Raw genomic sequence first — 15,709 nt, forward strand, 5'->3', positions numbered from 1 at the left:
CTTAAGTTCTCCATATTGCTCCTAAGCTACTATCAGGCCCTGTTCTAAGTGCTTTATGTGTCTTAACTAATTTATAAGAGCCGTATGAGATAGGTACCATGATTATCATCCTTATTTTTCAGATGAGAAACCAAAATATAGAGAGGCCAAGGAGCTTGTTCATGGTAATACAGCCAGAAAACAGCAATGGATTCAAGAACTCTCACTCAGGTCTCTGGCAGCAGAATCATTACATGGAAATTATTTTTTGTGTGTTTGTGTTCTTTTTTTTTAAATGGAAATTCTCTAGCCCCAACCCAGATCTAATGAATCAGAAATTTCCAGGGATAGGCCCAGAAATCTGTGTTTTAACAAGCCCTCGAAGGTAATTCTGATGCCCACTAAAGTCTGAACACACTGTTTTAATGCACTAAATGAAATAACTTCTCTCCTTCCCAATTAGAAGCTCTTCCCATCTTCCCTGCACAACTATTCTGAATTTCTACAGTTTCCCTAAAGTCCCTACTTTGACATCTTGTTATTAGTCCATAAAAATGAACCCCTACCCTTATCATCAAGAAAACAGATGATATTAGTCCACCCTGGCTTTTAATCTTGGTGGAGAGGAGAGAGAATGAGCCTCTCCTCTCTCTCCTGTCCCCTATGCATCCTGCTTTTTTAACCTTTTTTCCACAGGAATTTTATTGTTCACCTTTCCTCTTGTGGCCAGTCACTCTACCCACAAACTTGTTTGAATTCCTCCCATTGGTGAGGGGTGGTGGTGGCACGGAATCCTTTCTCTTGACATCTTCGTGATTTACTATGCCTCTGGGTTTATTTCAAGAGACTTCAAGATTCTCCAGCAATAACCCCATGCTTACTTTCACTCAACCACTTCCCTCAACTTCCCTTTAATAACCTTTATCTCCCTAATCCCGAGCCCTCCACCTATGGAGAAGTAGTCTCACTAAGCTCAGAGGTTCCCTCACCTGATCCACCTAGAAATCAATCTTCAGCCCCAGAACATCATTAGTTATCATGTCACCCCCTGCTTGGGAGACTCTACACTTAAGAAATGAGAAGATTCCACACACTTCCTCTATCACTCAGTTCAGTTCAGTCGTTCAGTCATGTCCGACTCTTTGTGACCCCATGAACCGCAGCACACCAGGCCTCCCTGTCCATCACCAACTCCTAGAGTCCACCCAAACCCATGTCCATTGTGTCAGTGATGCCATTCAACCATCCCATCCTCTGTTGTCCCCTTCTCCTCCTGCCCTCAATCTTTCCCAGCATCAGGGTCTTTTCAAATGAGTCAACTCTCCGGATCAGGTGGCCAAAGTATTGGAGTTTCAGCTTCAACATCAGTCCCTCCAATGAACACCCAGGACTGATCTCCTTTAGGATGGACTGGCTGGATCTCCTTGCAGTCCCAGAAACCTACATGACAGCCTCCCACTGCATATGGCATAAAATTTGAGTCTTTTAATGTATAATGTTGGTTTGGACTTGGATGAAACTGTTAAGAAATAGTTGGATTTTGTATTTACTTTAAAGGTAAGATTTAGATTATTTTCTATTGAAGTGGGTATGGGAAGTGTGTAAAAAAAAGTAGAACTTGATGGATTCCTAGGTTCTAGGCTGAACAACTGGATGCATGATGACAACATTTATTTAGTTGAAGAGACTGGCAGAGAAGCAGTTTTATGGAGGTAGAGAATCAAATGTGTGGTTTTGGGCATATTAAATATATATTTTTTCAAAATAGTGACAATTGCAATTGATAATTTTGCCTTTTTAAAATTAATTTTAATGGAGTATAGTTGATATACAATGTTGCATTAGTTTCTGCTGTACAGCAAAGTGAATCAGCTATGTATATATATAATGTATATATGTATGTGTATATATATATATCCACTGTTTTAAAAATTCTTTTCCCATATAGGATATTACAGAGTATTGAGTCGAGTTCTCTGTACTATTCAGTAGGTTCTTATTAGTTATCTACTATATATATAGTAGTGTACATATGTCAATCACAGTCTCCCAGTTTATCCCTTCCCCTGCCAACCTAATTAACCCCTGGTAACCATAAGTTCATTTCTAAATCTGTAACTCTATTTTGATTTTGTAGATAAGTTCATTTGCTCCCTTTGTTTAGATTCCACATATAAGCAATATCATATGATATTTGTCTGTCTGAGTATGTCACTCAGTATGACAATCTCTAGGTTCATCCATGTAACTGTAAACAATGTTATTTCATTTTTTTGAATCACTGATATTACAACATCTTCTTTTATCCATTCCTCTGTTGATGTACATTTAGATTGCTTCCATGTGCTGGCATGTAAATAGTGCTGCAATGAACTTTCAGGAACTTGCATATATATTTTTGAATTATGGTTTTCTCCAGATATATGCCCAGGAGTGGGATTACCATAGAATACGGTAGTTCTATTTTTTAAGGTACCTCCATACTGTTACCCATAGTGGCTGTACCAGTTTACATTCCCACCAACAGTGTAGGAAGGTTCCCTTTATTTCACACTCACTCTAGCATTTGTAGAGTTTTTGATAATGGGCATTCTGACTGGTGTGAGGTGATACCTTAATGAGGTATTGATTTGCATTTCTCTAACAATTAGTGATGTTGAGCTTTTTTTCATGTACTTTTTAGCCATCTGCATGTCTTCCTTGGAGAAATGGATCCTTTGTTCATTTTTTGACTGAGTTGTTTGTTTTTATAGATACTGAGTTTCATAAGCTGTCTCTATATTTTGGAGGTTAATCCCTTGTTGGTTGCTTCATTTGTAATATTTTCTCCCATTCTGAGGGTTGTTTATTGTTTTGTTTATGGTCGCCTTTGCTGTGCAAAAGCTTTTAAGTTTAATTATATTCCATTTGTTTATTTTTATTTTTTATTTTCATTACTCTAGGAGACAGATCAAAAAAGATCTTGCTGCAATTCATGTCAAAGAGTGTTCTGCCTATATTTTTCCTTAAGAGTTTTATAGTGTCAGATCTTATATTTAGGTTTTTAATCCATGTTGAGTTTATTTTGTGTTTGGTGTTAGAGACTGTTCTATTTTCATTCCTTTACAAATAGCTATCCAGTATTCTCAGCACCACTTATTGAAGAGATTGTCTTTTTTCCACTGTATATTGATGCTGCCTTTGTCAAAGATTAGGTGACCATTGGTGCATGGGATTACTTCTCAGCTTTCTATCCTGTTCCATTGATCAATATTTCGGTTTTTGTGTCAGTGCCATACTGTTTTGATTACTGTAGCTTTGTAGTATAGTTTGAAGTCAGGGAGTCTGAGTCCTTCAGCTCCATTTTTCTTTCTCAAGATTGTTTTGGCTATTTGAGGTCTTTCGTGTTTCCATACAAATTGTCAAATATTTTATTCCAATTCTGTGGAAAATGTCACTGGTAATTTGATAAGGATTGCATTGAATCTGTGGATTGCTTTGGGTAGAATAGATATTTTTACAATATTGAGTCTTCCAATCTGAGAATATAGTATATCTGTCCATTTTTGTTGCAGTGGTAAATGGAGTTATTTCCTTAATTTCTCTTTCATTGTTAGTGCATTAGAATGCAAGAGATCTCTGTGTATTAATTTTGTATTGTGAAACTTTACTGAATTCATTGATGAGCTCTAGTAATTTTCTACATGCAATTTTAGGGTTTTCTATATATAGTATCATGCTATTTCCAAACAGCGACAGTTTTACTTCTATTTTCCAACTTGGATTCCTTCTATTTATTTTTCCTCTCTGATTGCCTTGGCTAAGACTGTGATTCATGGGGTCGCGGAGAGTCGGACATGACTGAGCGACTGAACTGAACTGAACTGAAGACTTCCAAACTATGTTGCAAAATAATGTTAAGAGTGGACATCCTTGTCTTGTTCCTGATCTTACAGGAAATGCTTTGATTTTTTTTCACCATTCAGAATTATGTTTGCTGTGGGTTTGTCATATATGGCTTTTATCATAATGAGGTATGTCCCCTCTATGCCCACTTTCTGGAGAGTTTCTATTGTAAGTAAATATTGAATTTTGTCAAAAGATTTTTCTACATCTTCTGAGATGATCATATGGTTTTTATTCTTAATTTGTTAATGTGGTGTACCATATTGATTTATTTGCATATATTGAAGAATCCTTGCATCCTTAGGAAAACCCCACATGATCATGGTGTATGATCTTTTAAATGTGTTTTTGGATTGGTTTGCTAATATCTTTTTCTGAATTATTGTGTCTATGTTTATCAATGATACTGGCCTGAAATTTTCTTTTTTGTGTGTGAGATCTTTGACTGGTTTTGATATCAGGGTGAGGGTGGTCTCAAAGAATGATTTTGGAAATGTTTCTTCTTCTGAAATTTTTGGAAGAGTTTCAGAAGTTATATGTTAACTCTTTTTTTTTCTTTATTTTTTATTTATTTATTTTTTAAATGAGGCTTTTAATTAATGTTTGACAGAGCTGATTCAAGTTGAACAGACTAAATTTCTTTAAACAAACTTACTTATACTCCAGAGTCCTTTATTTATACATTGAAGGTATTTGATTTTCTTGTAACTAGCACTTCAAATGCAACAAGCATTTGAAGCAACAAGCATTTGACCCAACAAGTAAAACTTTCTACAGTGCATAACTTTTATAAATAAAATACATTAAATGTACAGTGAATAAGTTCTCTGAAATATTTCAATATTTCTGCAGGTTTAGTAACATCGTAAAATACATTTCAACTAAAATTCACAAATCTAAAAACCTGTTAGGCATTTTTAGGCGTTTTAAGTTGGAAATGAAGACCAATGTTACATCGTAATATGCCAATTACAAATAGTACTTCAAATAGCAAATACTACAGTTTGTCCCAAACTTTAAAAACTATTCATGAACTCAACACTGAACTATTGATGGCTATGAGAATTGTTTCCTAGCCTTTTTGAAAATTTCAACCCATTTACGTTTAAGGTAATTATTGATAAGTATGATCCCGTAGCCATTTTCTTTATTACTTTGGGTTCAAGTTTATACACTCTTTCTGTGTTTCCTGTCTATAGAAGATCCTTTAGCATTTGTTGGAGAGCTGGTTTGGTGATGCTGAATTCCCTCAGCTTTTGCTTGTCTGTAAAGCTTTTGATTTCTCCTTCATATTTGAATGAGATCCTTGCTGGGTATAGTAATCTGGGCTGTAGGGTATTTTCTTTCATCACTTTAAGTATGTCTTGCCACTCCCTTCTGGCCTGAAGAGTTTCTGTTGAAAGATCAGCTGTTATCCTTATGGGAATCCCCTTATGTGTTATTTGCTGCTTTTCCCTTGCTGCTTTTAATATTTGTTCTTTGTGTTTGATCTTTGTTAATTTGATTAATATGTGTCTTGGAGTATTTCGCCTTGGGTTTATCCTGTTGGGGACTCTCTGGGTTTCTTGGACTTGGGTGATTATTTCTTTCCCCATTTTAGGGAAGTTTTCAACTATTATCTCCTCAAGTATTCTCTCATGGTCTTTCTTTTTGTCTTCTTCTTCTGGGACTCCTATGATTCGAATGTTGGAGCATTTAACATTGTCCCAGAGGTCTCTAATATTGTCCTCATTTCTTTTAATTCATTTTTCTTTTTTCCTCTCTGTTTCATTTATTTCTACAATTCTATCTTCTAGTTCGCTTATCCTGTTTTCTGCCTCTGTTATTCTACTGTTTGTTCCCTCCAGAGTGTTTCTGATCTCATCTATTTCATTATTCATTGTATATTGACTCTTTTTTATTTCTTCTAAGTCCTTATTAAATCTTTCTTCCATCTTCTCAATCCTTTTCTCCAGGTGATTTATCTGTAACTCCATTTTGCTTTCAAGATTTTGAATCATTTTCACCATCAAAATTCGAAATTCTTTACCAGGTAAATTCCCTATATCTTCTTCTTTTCTTTGTGTTGGTGGGCAATTATCTTGTTCCTTTACTTGCTGGGTATTTCTCTGCCTCTTCATCTTGCTTATATTGCTTTGCTTGGGGTGGCCTTTCCCTCTTCTTGCAGTTTGTGGAGTTCTCTTTATTATGTAGTTTCTTCGCTGTGTGTGGGGTTGGACAGGTGATTGTCCGGGTTCCCTGGTTATGGAAGCATGTGTTGGTGTTCTGGTGGGTGGAACTGGATTTCCTCTCTCTCCTTTAGAAGACAATGGGCTGCTTTTCTGGGAGCCTGATGTCCTCTGCAAGTATTCAGAAGTTGTTTTGTGGACTTTACTCTGCGTTCAAATGTTCTTTTGATGAATTTGTGGGGGAGAAAGTGGTCTCGCCATCTTATCCCTCTGCCATCTTGTTCCTTCCTCCTCCCCAGAACACTGGATTCTTATATTCCACTTGGTCGTGGAGTATCTCTTCCCAGCTGCTCCAGCAAGGCGCAGCCGCTGTACCTTACCTTGGACGAGGGGTATCTCCTCAAGGCCGCCCCTCCTGCTTTGAATGTGGATCAGCTTCTCTCGGCCCTCCGGTGCCCAAGAAGCCACCGCCTCCTGAACGTGGTACAGCTCCTCTCGGCCACCGCAGTAACCCCAGGCGCGGGGTAGCTCATCTCAGCCACGATTCTGCACGTGGTCGGTTGCGCCAGAGCCGGGCGTCTCTCGCGTCTGCGCCGCCGGAGCCGGGCGTCTCTCGCGTCTGCGCCTGCGCCGCCAGAGCTGGGCGTCTATATGTTAACTCTTCTCTAAATATTTGATAGAAAATTCTTGGGAAGCCATCACATTTTCTATGATATTGAGCTGTTTAAGCTGCTTGTATATTTTGGAGACTAATCCTCTGTCAGTTGTTCCATTTGCAATTCTTTTCTCTATGATATTGAGCGTCTGCACCACCCCCATGCCCAAGGTCAGGGCAGTGGCTGAGAGGACTTGTCCCACGTCCAAGAGGTGGTGGCTGTGCAGGTACAGGAGGGCCGAGAGGAGCTACTCCACATTCAAGGTCAGGAGGGGCGGCCTTGAGGAGATACCCCTCGTCTTAGGTAAAGTACAGTGGCTGCACTTTCCTGGAGCAGCTGTGAAGAGATACTCCACGACCAAGGTAAGTGAAACCCAAATAAGACGGTAGGTATTGGGAGGGGGCATTAGAGGGCAGACACACTGAAATCATAATCACAAAAAACTAGTTGATCTGATCATATGGACCACAGCCCTGTCTAACTCAATGAAACCATGTCTAACTCAATGAAAGCCATGCAGTGTGGGGCCACCCAAGACAGACGGGTCATGGTGGAGAGGTCTGACAGAATGTGGTCCACTGGAGAAGGGAATGGCAAACTACTTCAGTATACTTGCCTTGAGAACCCCATGAACAGTATCAAAAGGCAAAATGATAGGATACTGAATGAGGAATTCCCTACGTCGGTAGTTGCCCAGTATGCTACTGGAGATCAGTGGAGAAATAACTCCAGAAAGAATGAAGGGATGGAGCCAAAGCAAAACAAATACCCAGTTGTGGATGTGACTGATGATAGAGGTAAGGTCTGATGCTGTAAAGAGCAATATTGCATAGGAACCTGGAATGTTAGGTCCATGAATCAAGGCAAATTGGAAGTGGTCAAACAGGAGATGGCAAGAGTGAACGTCGACATTCTAGGAATCAGTGAACAAAAATGGACTGGAATGGGTGAATTTAATTCAGATGACTTATATCTACTACTGTGGGCAGGAATCCCTTAGAAGAAATGGAGTAGCCATCATGGTCAACAAAAGAGTCCGAAATGCAGTACTTGGATGCAATCTCAGAAACGACAGAATGATGTCTGTTAATTTCCAAGGCAAACCATTGAATATTACAGTAATCCAAGTCTATGCCCCAACCAGTAATGCTGAAGAAGCCAAAGTTGAACAGTTCTATGAAGACCTACAAGACCTTTTAGAACTAACACCCAAGAAAGATGTCCTTTTCATTATAGGGGACTGCAATGCAAAAGTAGGAAGTCAAGAAACAGCTGGAGTAACAGGCAAATTTGGCCTTGGAGCACGGAATGAAGCAGGGCAAAGGCTAATAGAGTTTTGCCAAGAGAACACGCTGGTCATAGCAAACACCTTCTTCCAACAACACAAGAGAAGACTCTACACATGGACATCACCAGATGGTCAACACCGAAATCAGACTGATTATATTCTTTGCAGCCAAAGATGGAGAAGATCTATAGAGTTAGCAAAAACAAGACCAGGAGCTGACTGTGGCTCAGATCATGAACACCTTATTGCCAAATTCAGACTTAAATTGAAGAAAGTAGGGAAAACCACTAGACCATTCAGATATGACCTAAATCAAATCCCTTATGATTATACAGTGGAAGTAGGAAATAGATTTAAGGGTCTAGATCTGATCGATAGAGTGCCTGATGAACTCTGGACGGAGGTTCGTGACATTGTACAGGAGACAGGGACCAAGACCATCCCCATGGAAAAGAAATGCAAAAAAGCAAAATGGCTGTCTGAGGAGGCCTTACAAATAGCTGTGAAAATTAGAGAAGCAAAAAGCAAAGGAGAAAAGGAAAAATATAAGCATCTGAATGCAGAGTTCCAAAGAATAGCAAGGAGAGGTAAGAAAGCCTTCCTCAGCGATCAATGCAAAGAAATAGAGGAAAACAACAGAATAGGAAAGACAGATCTCTTCAGGAAAATTAGAGATATCAAGGGAATATTTCATGCAAAGATGGGCTCGATAAAAGACAGAAATGTTATGGACCTAACAGAAGCAGAAGATATTAAGAAGAGGTGGGAAGAATACACAGAAGAACTGTACAAAAAAGATCTTCACGACGAAGATAATCACGATGACGTGATCACTCACCTGGAACCAGACATCTTGGAATGTGAAGTCAAGTGGGCCTTAGAGAGCATCACGATGAACAAAGCTAGTGGAGGTGATGGCATTCCAATTGAGCTATTTCAAATCCTGAAAGATGATGCTGTGAAAGTGCTGCACTCAATATGCCAGCGAATGTGGAAAACTCAGCAGTGGCCACAGGACTGGAAAAGTGGCCACAGTCTTCATTCTAATCCCAAAGAAAGGCAATGCCAAAGAATGCTCAAACTACCGCACAATTGCACTCATCTCACACACTAGTAAAGTCATGCTCAAAATTCTCCAAGCCAAGCTTCAGCAATATGTGAACCGTGAACTCCCAGATGTTCAAGCAGGTTTTAGAAAAGGCAGAGGCACCAGAGATCAAATAGCCAACATCCGCTGGATCATGGAGAAAGCAAGAGAGTTCCAGAAAAATATTTATTTCTGCTTCATTGACTATGCCAAAGTCTTTGACTGTGTGGATCACAATAAACTGTGGAACATTCTGAAAGAGATGGGAATCCCAGACCACCTGACCTGCCTCTTGAGAAACCTGTATGCAGGTCAGGAAGCAACAGTTAGAACTGGACATGGAAGAACAGACTGTTTCCAAATAGGAAAAGGAGTACGTCAAGGTTATATATTGTCACCCTGCTTATTTAATTTATATGCAGAGTACATCATGAGGAACGCTGGGCTGGAAGAAGCACAAGCTGGAATCAAGATTGCCCGGAGAAATATCAATAACCTCAGATATGCAGATGATACCACCCTTATGGCAGAAAGTGAAGAGGAACTCAAAAGCCTCTTGATGAAAGTGAAAGAGGAGAGTGAAAAGGTTGGCTTGAAGCTCAACATTCAGAAAACGAAGATCATGGCATCTGGTCCCATCACTTCATGGGAAATAGATGGGGAAACTGGAAACAGTGTCAGACTTTATTTTGGGGGGCTCCAAAATTACTGCGGATGCTGATTGCAGCCATGAAATTAAAAGACGTTTACTCCTTGGAAGGAAAGTTATGGTCAGCCTAGATAGCATATTAAAAAGCAGAGACATTACTTTGCCAACCAAGTTCCGTGTAGTCAAGGCTATGGTTTTTCCCGTGGTAATGTATGAATGTGAGAGTTGGACTGTGAAGAAGGCTGATCGCCGAAGAATTGATGCATTTAAACTGTGGTGCTGGAGAAGATTCTTGAGAGTCCCTTGGACTGCAAGGAGATCCAGCCAGTCCATTCTAAAGGAGATCAATCCTGGGTGTTCACTGGAAGGACTGATGCTAAAGCTGAAACTCCAATACTTTGGCCACCTCATGCAATGAGTTGACTCACTGTAAAAGAGTCTGATGCTAGGAGGGATTTGGGGTAGGAGGAGACGGGGATGACAGAGAATGAGATGGCTGGATGGCATCACTGACTCAATGGACATGAGTTTGAGTGAACTCCGGGAGTTGGTGATGGACAGTGGTTCATGGTGTCGCAAAGAGTCGGACACGACTAAGCGAGTGAATTGAACTGAACTGAACTGATGATATTGAGCTGTATGAGCTGTTTGTATATTTTGGAGACTTATCCTGTCAATTGTTTCATTTGCAATCATTTTCTCCCATTATGAGGGTTGTCTTTTTATCCTCCTTAATGTTTCGTTTGCTGCACAAAAGCTTTTAAGTTTAAATAGGTCCCACGTGTTTACTTTTGTTTTCATTATTCTAGGAGGTGGGTCAAAAAGTATCATGCTGCAATTAATGTTCAAGCCTGTTCTTCCTCTCTTTTCCTCTAAAATCTTTATAATTGCAACCTTTATATTTAATTCTTTACTCCATTTTGAGTTTACTTTTGTGTATGGTGTTAGGAAGTGTTTTAGTTTCTTTTTTTTTTTACATGTAGTTGCTCAGTTTTCCGGCATCACATATTGGAAAGGCTGTCTTCTCTCCATTGTATATTCTTGCCTTCTTTATCAAAGATAAGGTGCTCATAAATGAATAGGTTTGCTTAGGCTTTCTAGCAGCTCAATACCAGAAAAAAGGAGATAACCAGATGACCAATAAACACAGGAAAATATGCTCAAAATCACTAATTATTAGAGAAATTAAAATCAGGACTACAATGAGATATGACCTCACACCCATCAAAATGGCCACCATCAAAAAATCTACGAACAATAAATGGTGGAGAGGATATAGAGAAAAGGAATTCCTCTTACATTGTTGGTGAGAATGTAAGCTGATATGGCCACTATGGAACCTCCTTTAAAAACTACGAATAAAACTACCATATGACCCAACAATCCCACTACTGGGCATATAATCTGAGAAAACCATAATTGAAAAAGACACATGTAACCCCAATGTTCATAGCATCATTGTTTACAATAGCTAGGACATGGAAGTAACCTAGATGTCTATTGATAGATGAATGAAAAAAGAAGTTGTGGAACATATATACAATGGAATATTAGCCATAAAAAACACATCTGAGTCAGTTGTAGTAAGGTGGATGATCCTAGAGCTTGTTATACAGAATGAAGCAAGTCAGAAAGAGAAAAACAAATATTGTATATTAACACATATATATGGAATCTAGAAAAAATGGTATTGATGAATCTATTTGCAGGGAAGGAATGGAGATGCAGATGTAGAGAACAGGCTTGTGAACAGAGTGAGGAAAGGAGATTGTGGGGGTGAATGGAGAAAGTAGCATCAACATATGTACACTATCATGTGTAAAATAGATAGCTGGTAGGAAATTGCTATATAACACAGAGATCCCAGCATCTGTGATGCCTAGAGGGATGGGATGGGAGGGGAGGGATGTTCAAGAGGGAGGCGATATATGTACAGTTATGGCTGATTCATTGTGTTGTATGGCAGAAATCAACACAACATTGTAAAAAGTAACTTAAAAAAAAATAAAAGAACTAAAGATATATAAATCACAGTTTCAATTTCAGTAATTGTGATTGTTCTGTTCATATTTTCTATTTCTTCTTGGGTCAATTTTGGGAGATTATACCTAAGAATTTTTCTATTTCTTCTAGGTTGCCCATTTTTATTAGTATATAGTTGCTTATAGTAGTCTCTTATGATCCTTTGTATGTTTATGGTGTCAGTTGTAACTTCTTTTAATTTCTAATTTTATTGAATTGAGTCCTCTCAATTTTTTCTTTGATGAGTCTGGCTAACAATTTATCAGTTTTGTTTATTATTTCAGAAAAACAGCTCTTAGTTTCATTGATGTTTGCTATTGTTTTCTTCATCTCTATTTCATTTATTTCTGCTCTGATCTTTAAAATTTCTTTCCTTCTACTAATTTCAAGTGTTGTTTGTTTTTCTTTCTACAGTTGATTTAAGTGTAAGGTTAGGTTGTTTACTTGAGCCTTTTCTCATTTTCTGAGGTGAGATTTTATTGCTATAAACTTCCCTTTCAGAACTCCTTTTTGTGTCCCACATGTTTTCAAGCATCATGTTTTCATTGACATTTTTCTCTAGGTATTGTTTGATTTCTGCTTTGATTTCTTCAGTGACCTACTGGTTGTTTAGTAACATGTTCTCTAGCCTCCATGTGTGTGATTTTTTTTTACAGTTTTTCCCCTGCAGCTGATTTCTAACGTCATAGCATAGTGATTGGATAAATTGCTTGATGTGATTTCAATTTTATTAAATTTACTAAGGCTTGATTTTTGGCTTAAGGTATGATGTATTCTGAAGAATGTATCACGTGCACTTAAGAAGAAGGTGTATTATGCTGCTTTCAAATGGAATGTCCTATAGGCTGATCTATTAGCCTAAAGTGTCTTACCTTCTAAGTCCATTTCTTTATTGCATCCTCAAATATTAGTCCTTATATTCCCTTAATTCATCACTGCCATCAAGTAAGAAATCTTGCTTGATTCCTCTCCTCTGGAGGGAGAAGACCATACAAAGCAAAATAGAGCTACATATATTCCAAAGTTTTAATTCTTTATAGACAATGATGGTGGTAAAACTGAATCAGTTGTTATTTTTATAGTTACTTGTATTACAGAGACAGGTTTATAAAACTGCTTATTCTTGCAGATAAAAAGATTAATGATAATTAGTAGAGGAAGGATACTTTGAACACCAGGTGGTACAATTGTTACATCATAGTGTTATCTTTCCTTGTGGACACTTGTTATTTTTGCATTCTGTTTTGAATTCCTGTAGTTCTGTAAAAGTTATTTAGGATAAAATTAGGCCAGAGGATATTTCTGAATTGATAAAAGGTTATTATATTGGAGTGAAGAAAACAGTCAAAAGGCTCTAGACTTTTATTGAAATAGGGGCTAGTAGAACATTTCAACTTTGTTTGCAGACATGTATTTTTTTTTTTTTTTTACAAAAGTGAATTTGGATGCCAGAAGCAATCATGCCCCTGCATGATTTCTTGAGGTGGTGGGGGATACTGCTCCTTCACACCTCATCAGTCAATGCAGGTGTGAGTGAAGTATAGCTTTAATGGTGACAATGAGATAGATATGGTGTCTTATGTTACTCATACTAAAATAGCAGATAACATCATGAATACTTCCTGAAAGCACACAAATGGAACCTTCCTATAATACTATTTCCAATTTGTAAAGCACTTTGCATTTATCAAAGCACTTGCATTAAATCACCTACTCTTGTGGGGTATGCATTGTAAACATTGTACAGATGAAAACTGAAGTTTAGAGAGGAGCATGGGACTAATCAAGGATCATATGGCCAAGCAGTTGAGCTGGGAAAAAAATAGAACACTTTTGACTTCCAATTTAGTGGTCTTTTCTTTATACTACTTTTCATCTGATATTGGTAACAATTTTTTAAAAGAAGAAATCGTCACTTTGTAGGCAACTGTTTTGGCTGTTGATTTACTCATTAAGTTTCACAAAAAGCAGTCATGTTACCTTGTCCTGGAGTGGACACTTAACCACACCTTCCTCATTTCACTGCTAGAGAAGAAAGCAAAATATAAAAAAGGAAACAAGTACTATACTTCAGACTTATTATCTGATAGGTGCTGTGACACATACACAATTATATGTACATCTTTGGCTCTGTCTCACATAATTCACTAGTATTCTTATAGATGGTCTTCTGTTTATTATGAAAATAAAATTACACCATGTATTTCAACACAGTAAAGCCAATAAATTTAAAATGATTCTCATGAAAAACATTCAAATAGAAAGAGGCTGGCGGCTGACAGTGCCAAGCACGTGAGGGGCCCACTGGGGACAGGCCCAGGCCAGGCTTGCCAGTGCAGCAGCCCTGAGACGATGGAAGAGCAGGTGCGCGAACCCAGGCCTGTGGCACCCAGGGCTTTAGCTCGGAAGCCGCTGAGACCGGACTCGCTGGTCATCTACTGTGAGAAATAGGAGTTCGCCCAAGGGTGGGTCGGGAGCCGATGACCCCAGGGGAAGTCTGATAAAGAAGCTCTTCCAGTTTCCTAGCAAGGACAAGACGTTGGAGCCTCCTGGCACCACTTGGGTGGAAAAGGAGATGGGGCCCAGGCCCAGGAGGCTGCTGGGACTGAGCCTGGACCCTCCAAGACCCCAGTGCCCACCCGGTCTGTCGGGGCGCCCTCCAAGGTTCCGGCTCTGCCCCAGGGCAAGAAGCTGCTCTGGGCCAGGGGCCAGGGGCTGCAATGCTATAGTTGGACTTCAGCTCACGTTACTCCGTGTACTTGGCCAAATTTGACACTTTCTTCCAGTAGTCCGGCCTGGATGCCAATGTGGTGGACTGAGGAAGCAAGCCAATGATAGGGACTCCTTGAGGTATATTTGGATGATTGGGACTCCAGGTCCATCCTCACTGCCAGGTTTTGTGCAGTCCCCAAGTATGCATATGATTGTTCTTTTCCCGGTAATAAAATATACTGTTGAAGAAGCTTGTCATTTCAGAAAGTTTGAAAAGCTGTGGAGAAGGTGGGAACACAGAACTTGGAAATTAGCTGAGTTTTAACTATTATGACACAGCTGAAGCTCTGGAAGATATTTTCTCATGTTAGGTGGATCTATCTTTGCTTCCAGAGGGCAGCAGAAGAAGGAAAAGCTGCTTGGAAATATTTTCAATGGCATCATTTTGAGTGACTTGCTGACAAAGAGGTACCATGGTACATTTTAATGATATCTTAATTAATTTTGGAAAGAAAAAAGGCAAAGAGCATGAATATCAAACACAATGCCATGGTGTTTACTGCTTTCAATCATATTGGACAGATTCAGTTCAGTTCAGTTCAGTTCAGTCGCTCAGTTGTGTCTGACTCTTTGCGACCCCATGAATCACAGCACGCCAGGCCTCCCTGTCCATCACCAACTCCCGGAGTTCACTCAAACTCATGTCCATTGAGTCGGTGATGCCATCCAGCCATCTCATTCTCTGTTGTCCCCTTCTCCTCCGGCCCCCAATCCTTCCCAGCATCAGAGTCTTTTCCAGTGAGTCAACTCATCGCATGAGGTGGCCAAAGTATTGCAGTTTCAGCTTTAGCATCAGTCCTTCCAATGCATACCCAGGATTGATCTCCTTTAGAATGGACTGGTTGGATCTCCTTGCAGTTCAAGGGACTCTCAAGAGTCTTCTCCAGCACCACAGTTCAAATGCATCAATTCTTCGGCGATCAGCTTTCTTCACAGTCCAACTCTCACATCCATACATGATCACGGGAAAAACCATAGCCTTGACTAGACGGACCTTGGTTGGCAAAGTAATGTCTCTGCTTTTTAATATACTATCAAGGTTGGTCATAACTTTCCTTCCAAGGATTAAGAGTCTTTTAATTTCATGGCTGCAATCAGCATCTGCAGTGATTTTGGAGCCCCCCAAAATAAAGTTTGACACTGTTTTCACTGTTTTCCCCTCCATTTCCCATGAAGTGATGGGACCAGATGCCATGATCTTTG

General features: G+C 39.3%; 1 pseudogene; it reads left to right on the forward strand.

Moving 5' to 3' along the window:
• Positions 1–305: 305 nt before the first annotated feature.
• LOC129563909 (protein FAM110C pseudogene) lies at positions 306–14,553 on the forward strand (annotated as a pseudogene).
• Positions 14,554–15,709: the final 1,156 nt, after the last annotated feature.

Source organism: Moschus berezovskii, chromosome X (assembly GCF_049115385.1).
Source record: "Moschus berezovskii isolate FMDL1 chromosome X, NW_MosBer_1.0, whole genome shotgun sequence".
In the NCBI taxonomy this organism is placed as follows: domain Eukaryota; kingdom Metazoa; phylum Chordata; class Mammalia; order Artiodactyla; family Moschidae; genus Moschus; species Moschus berezovskii.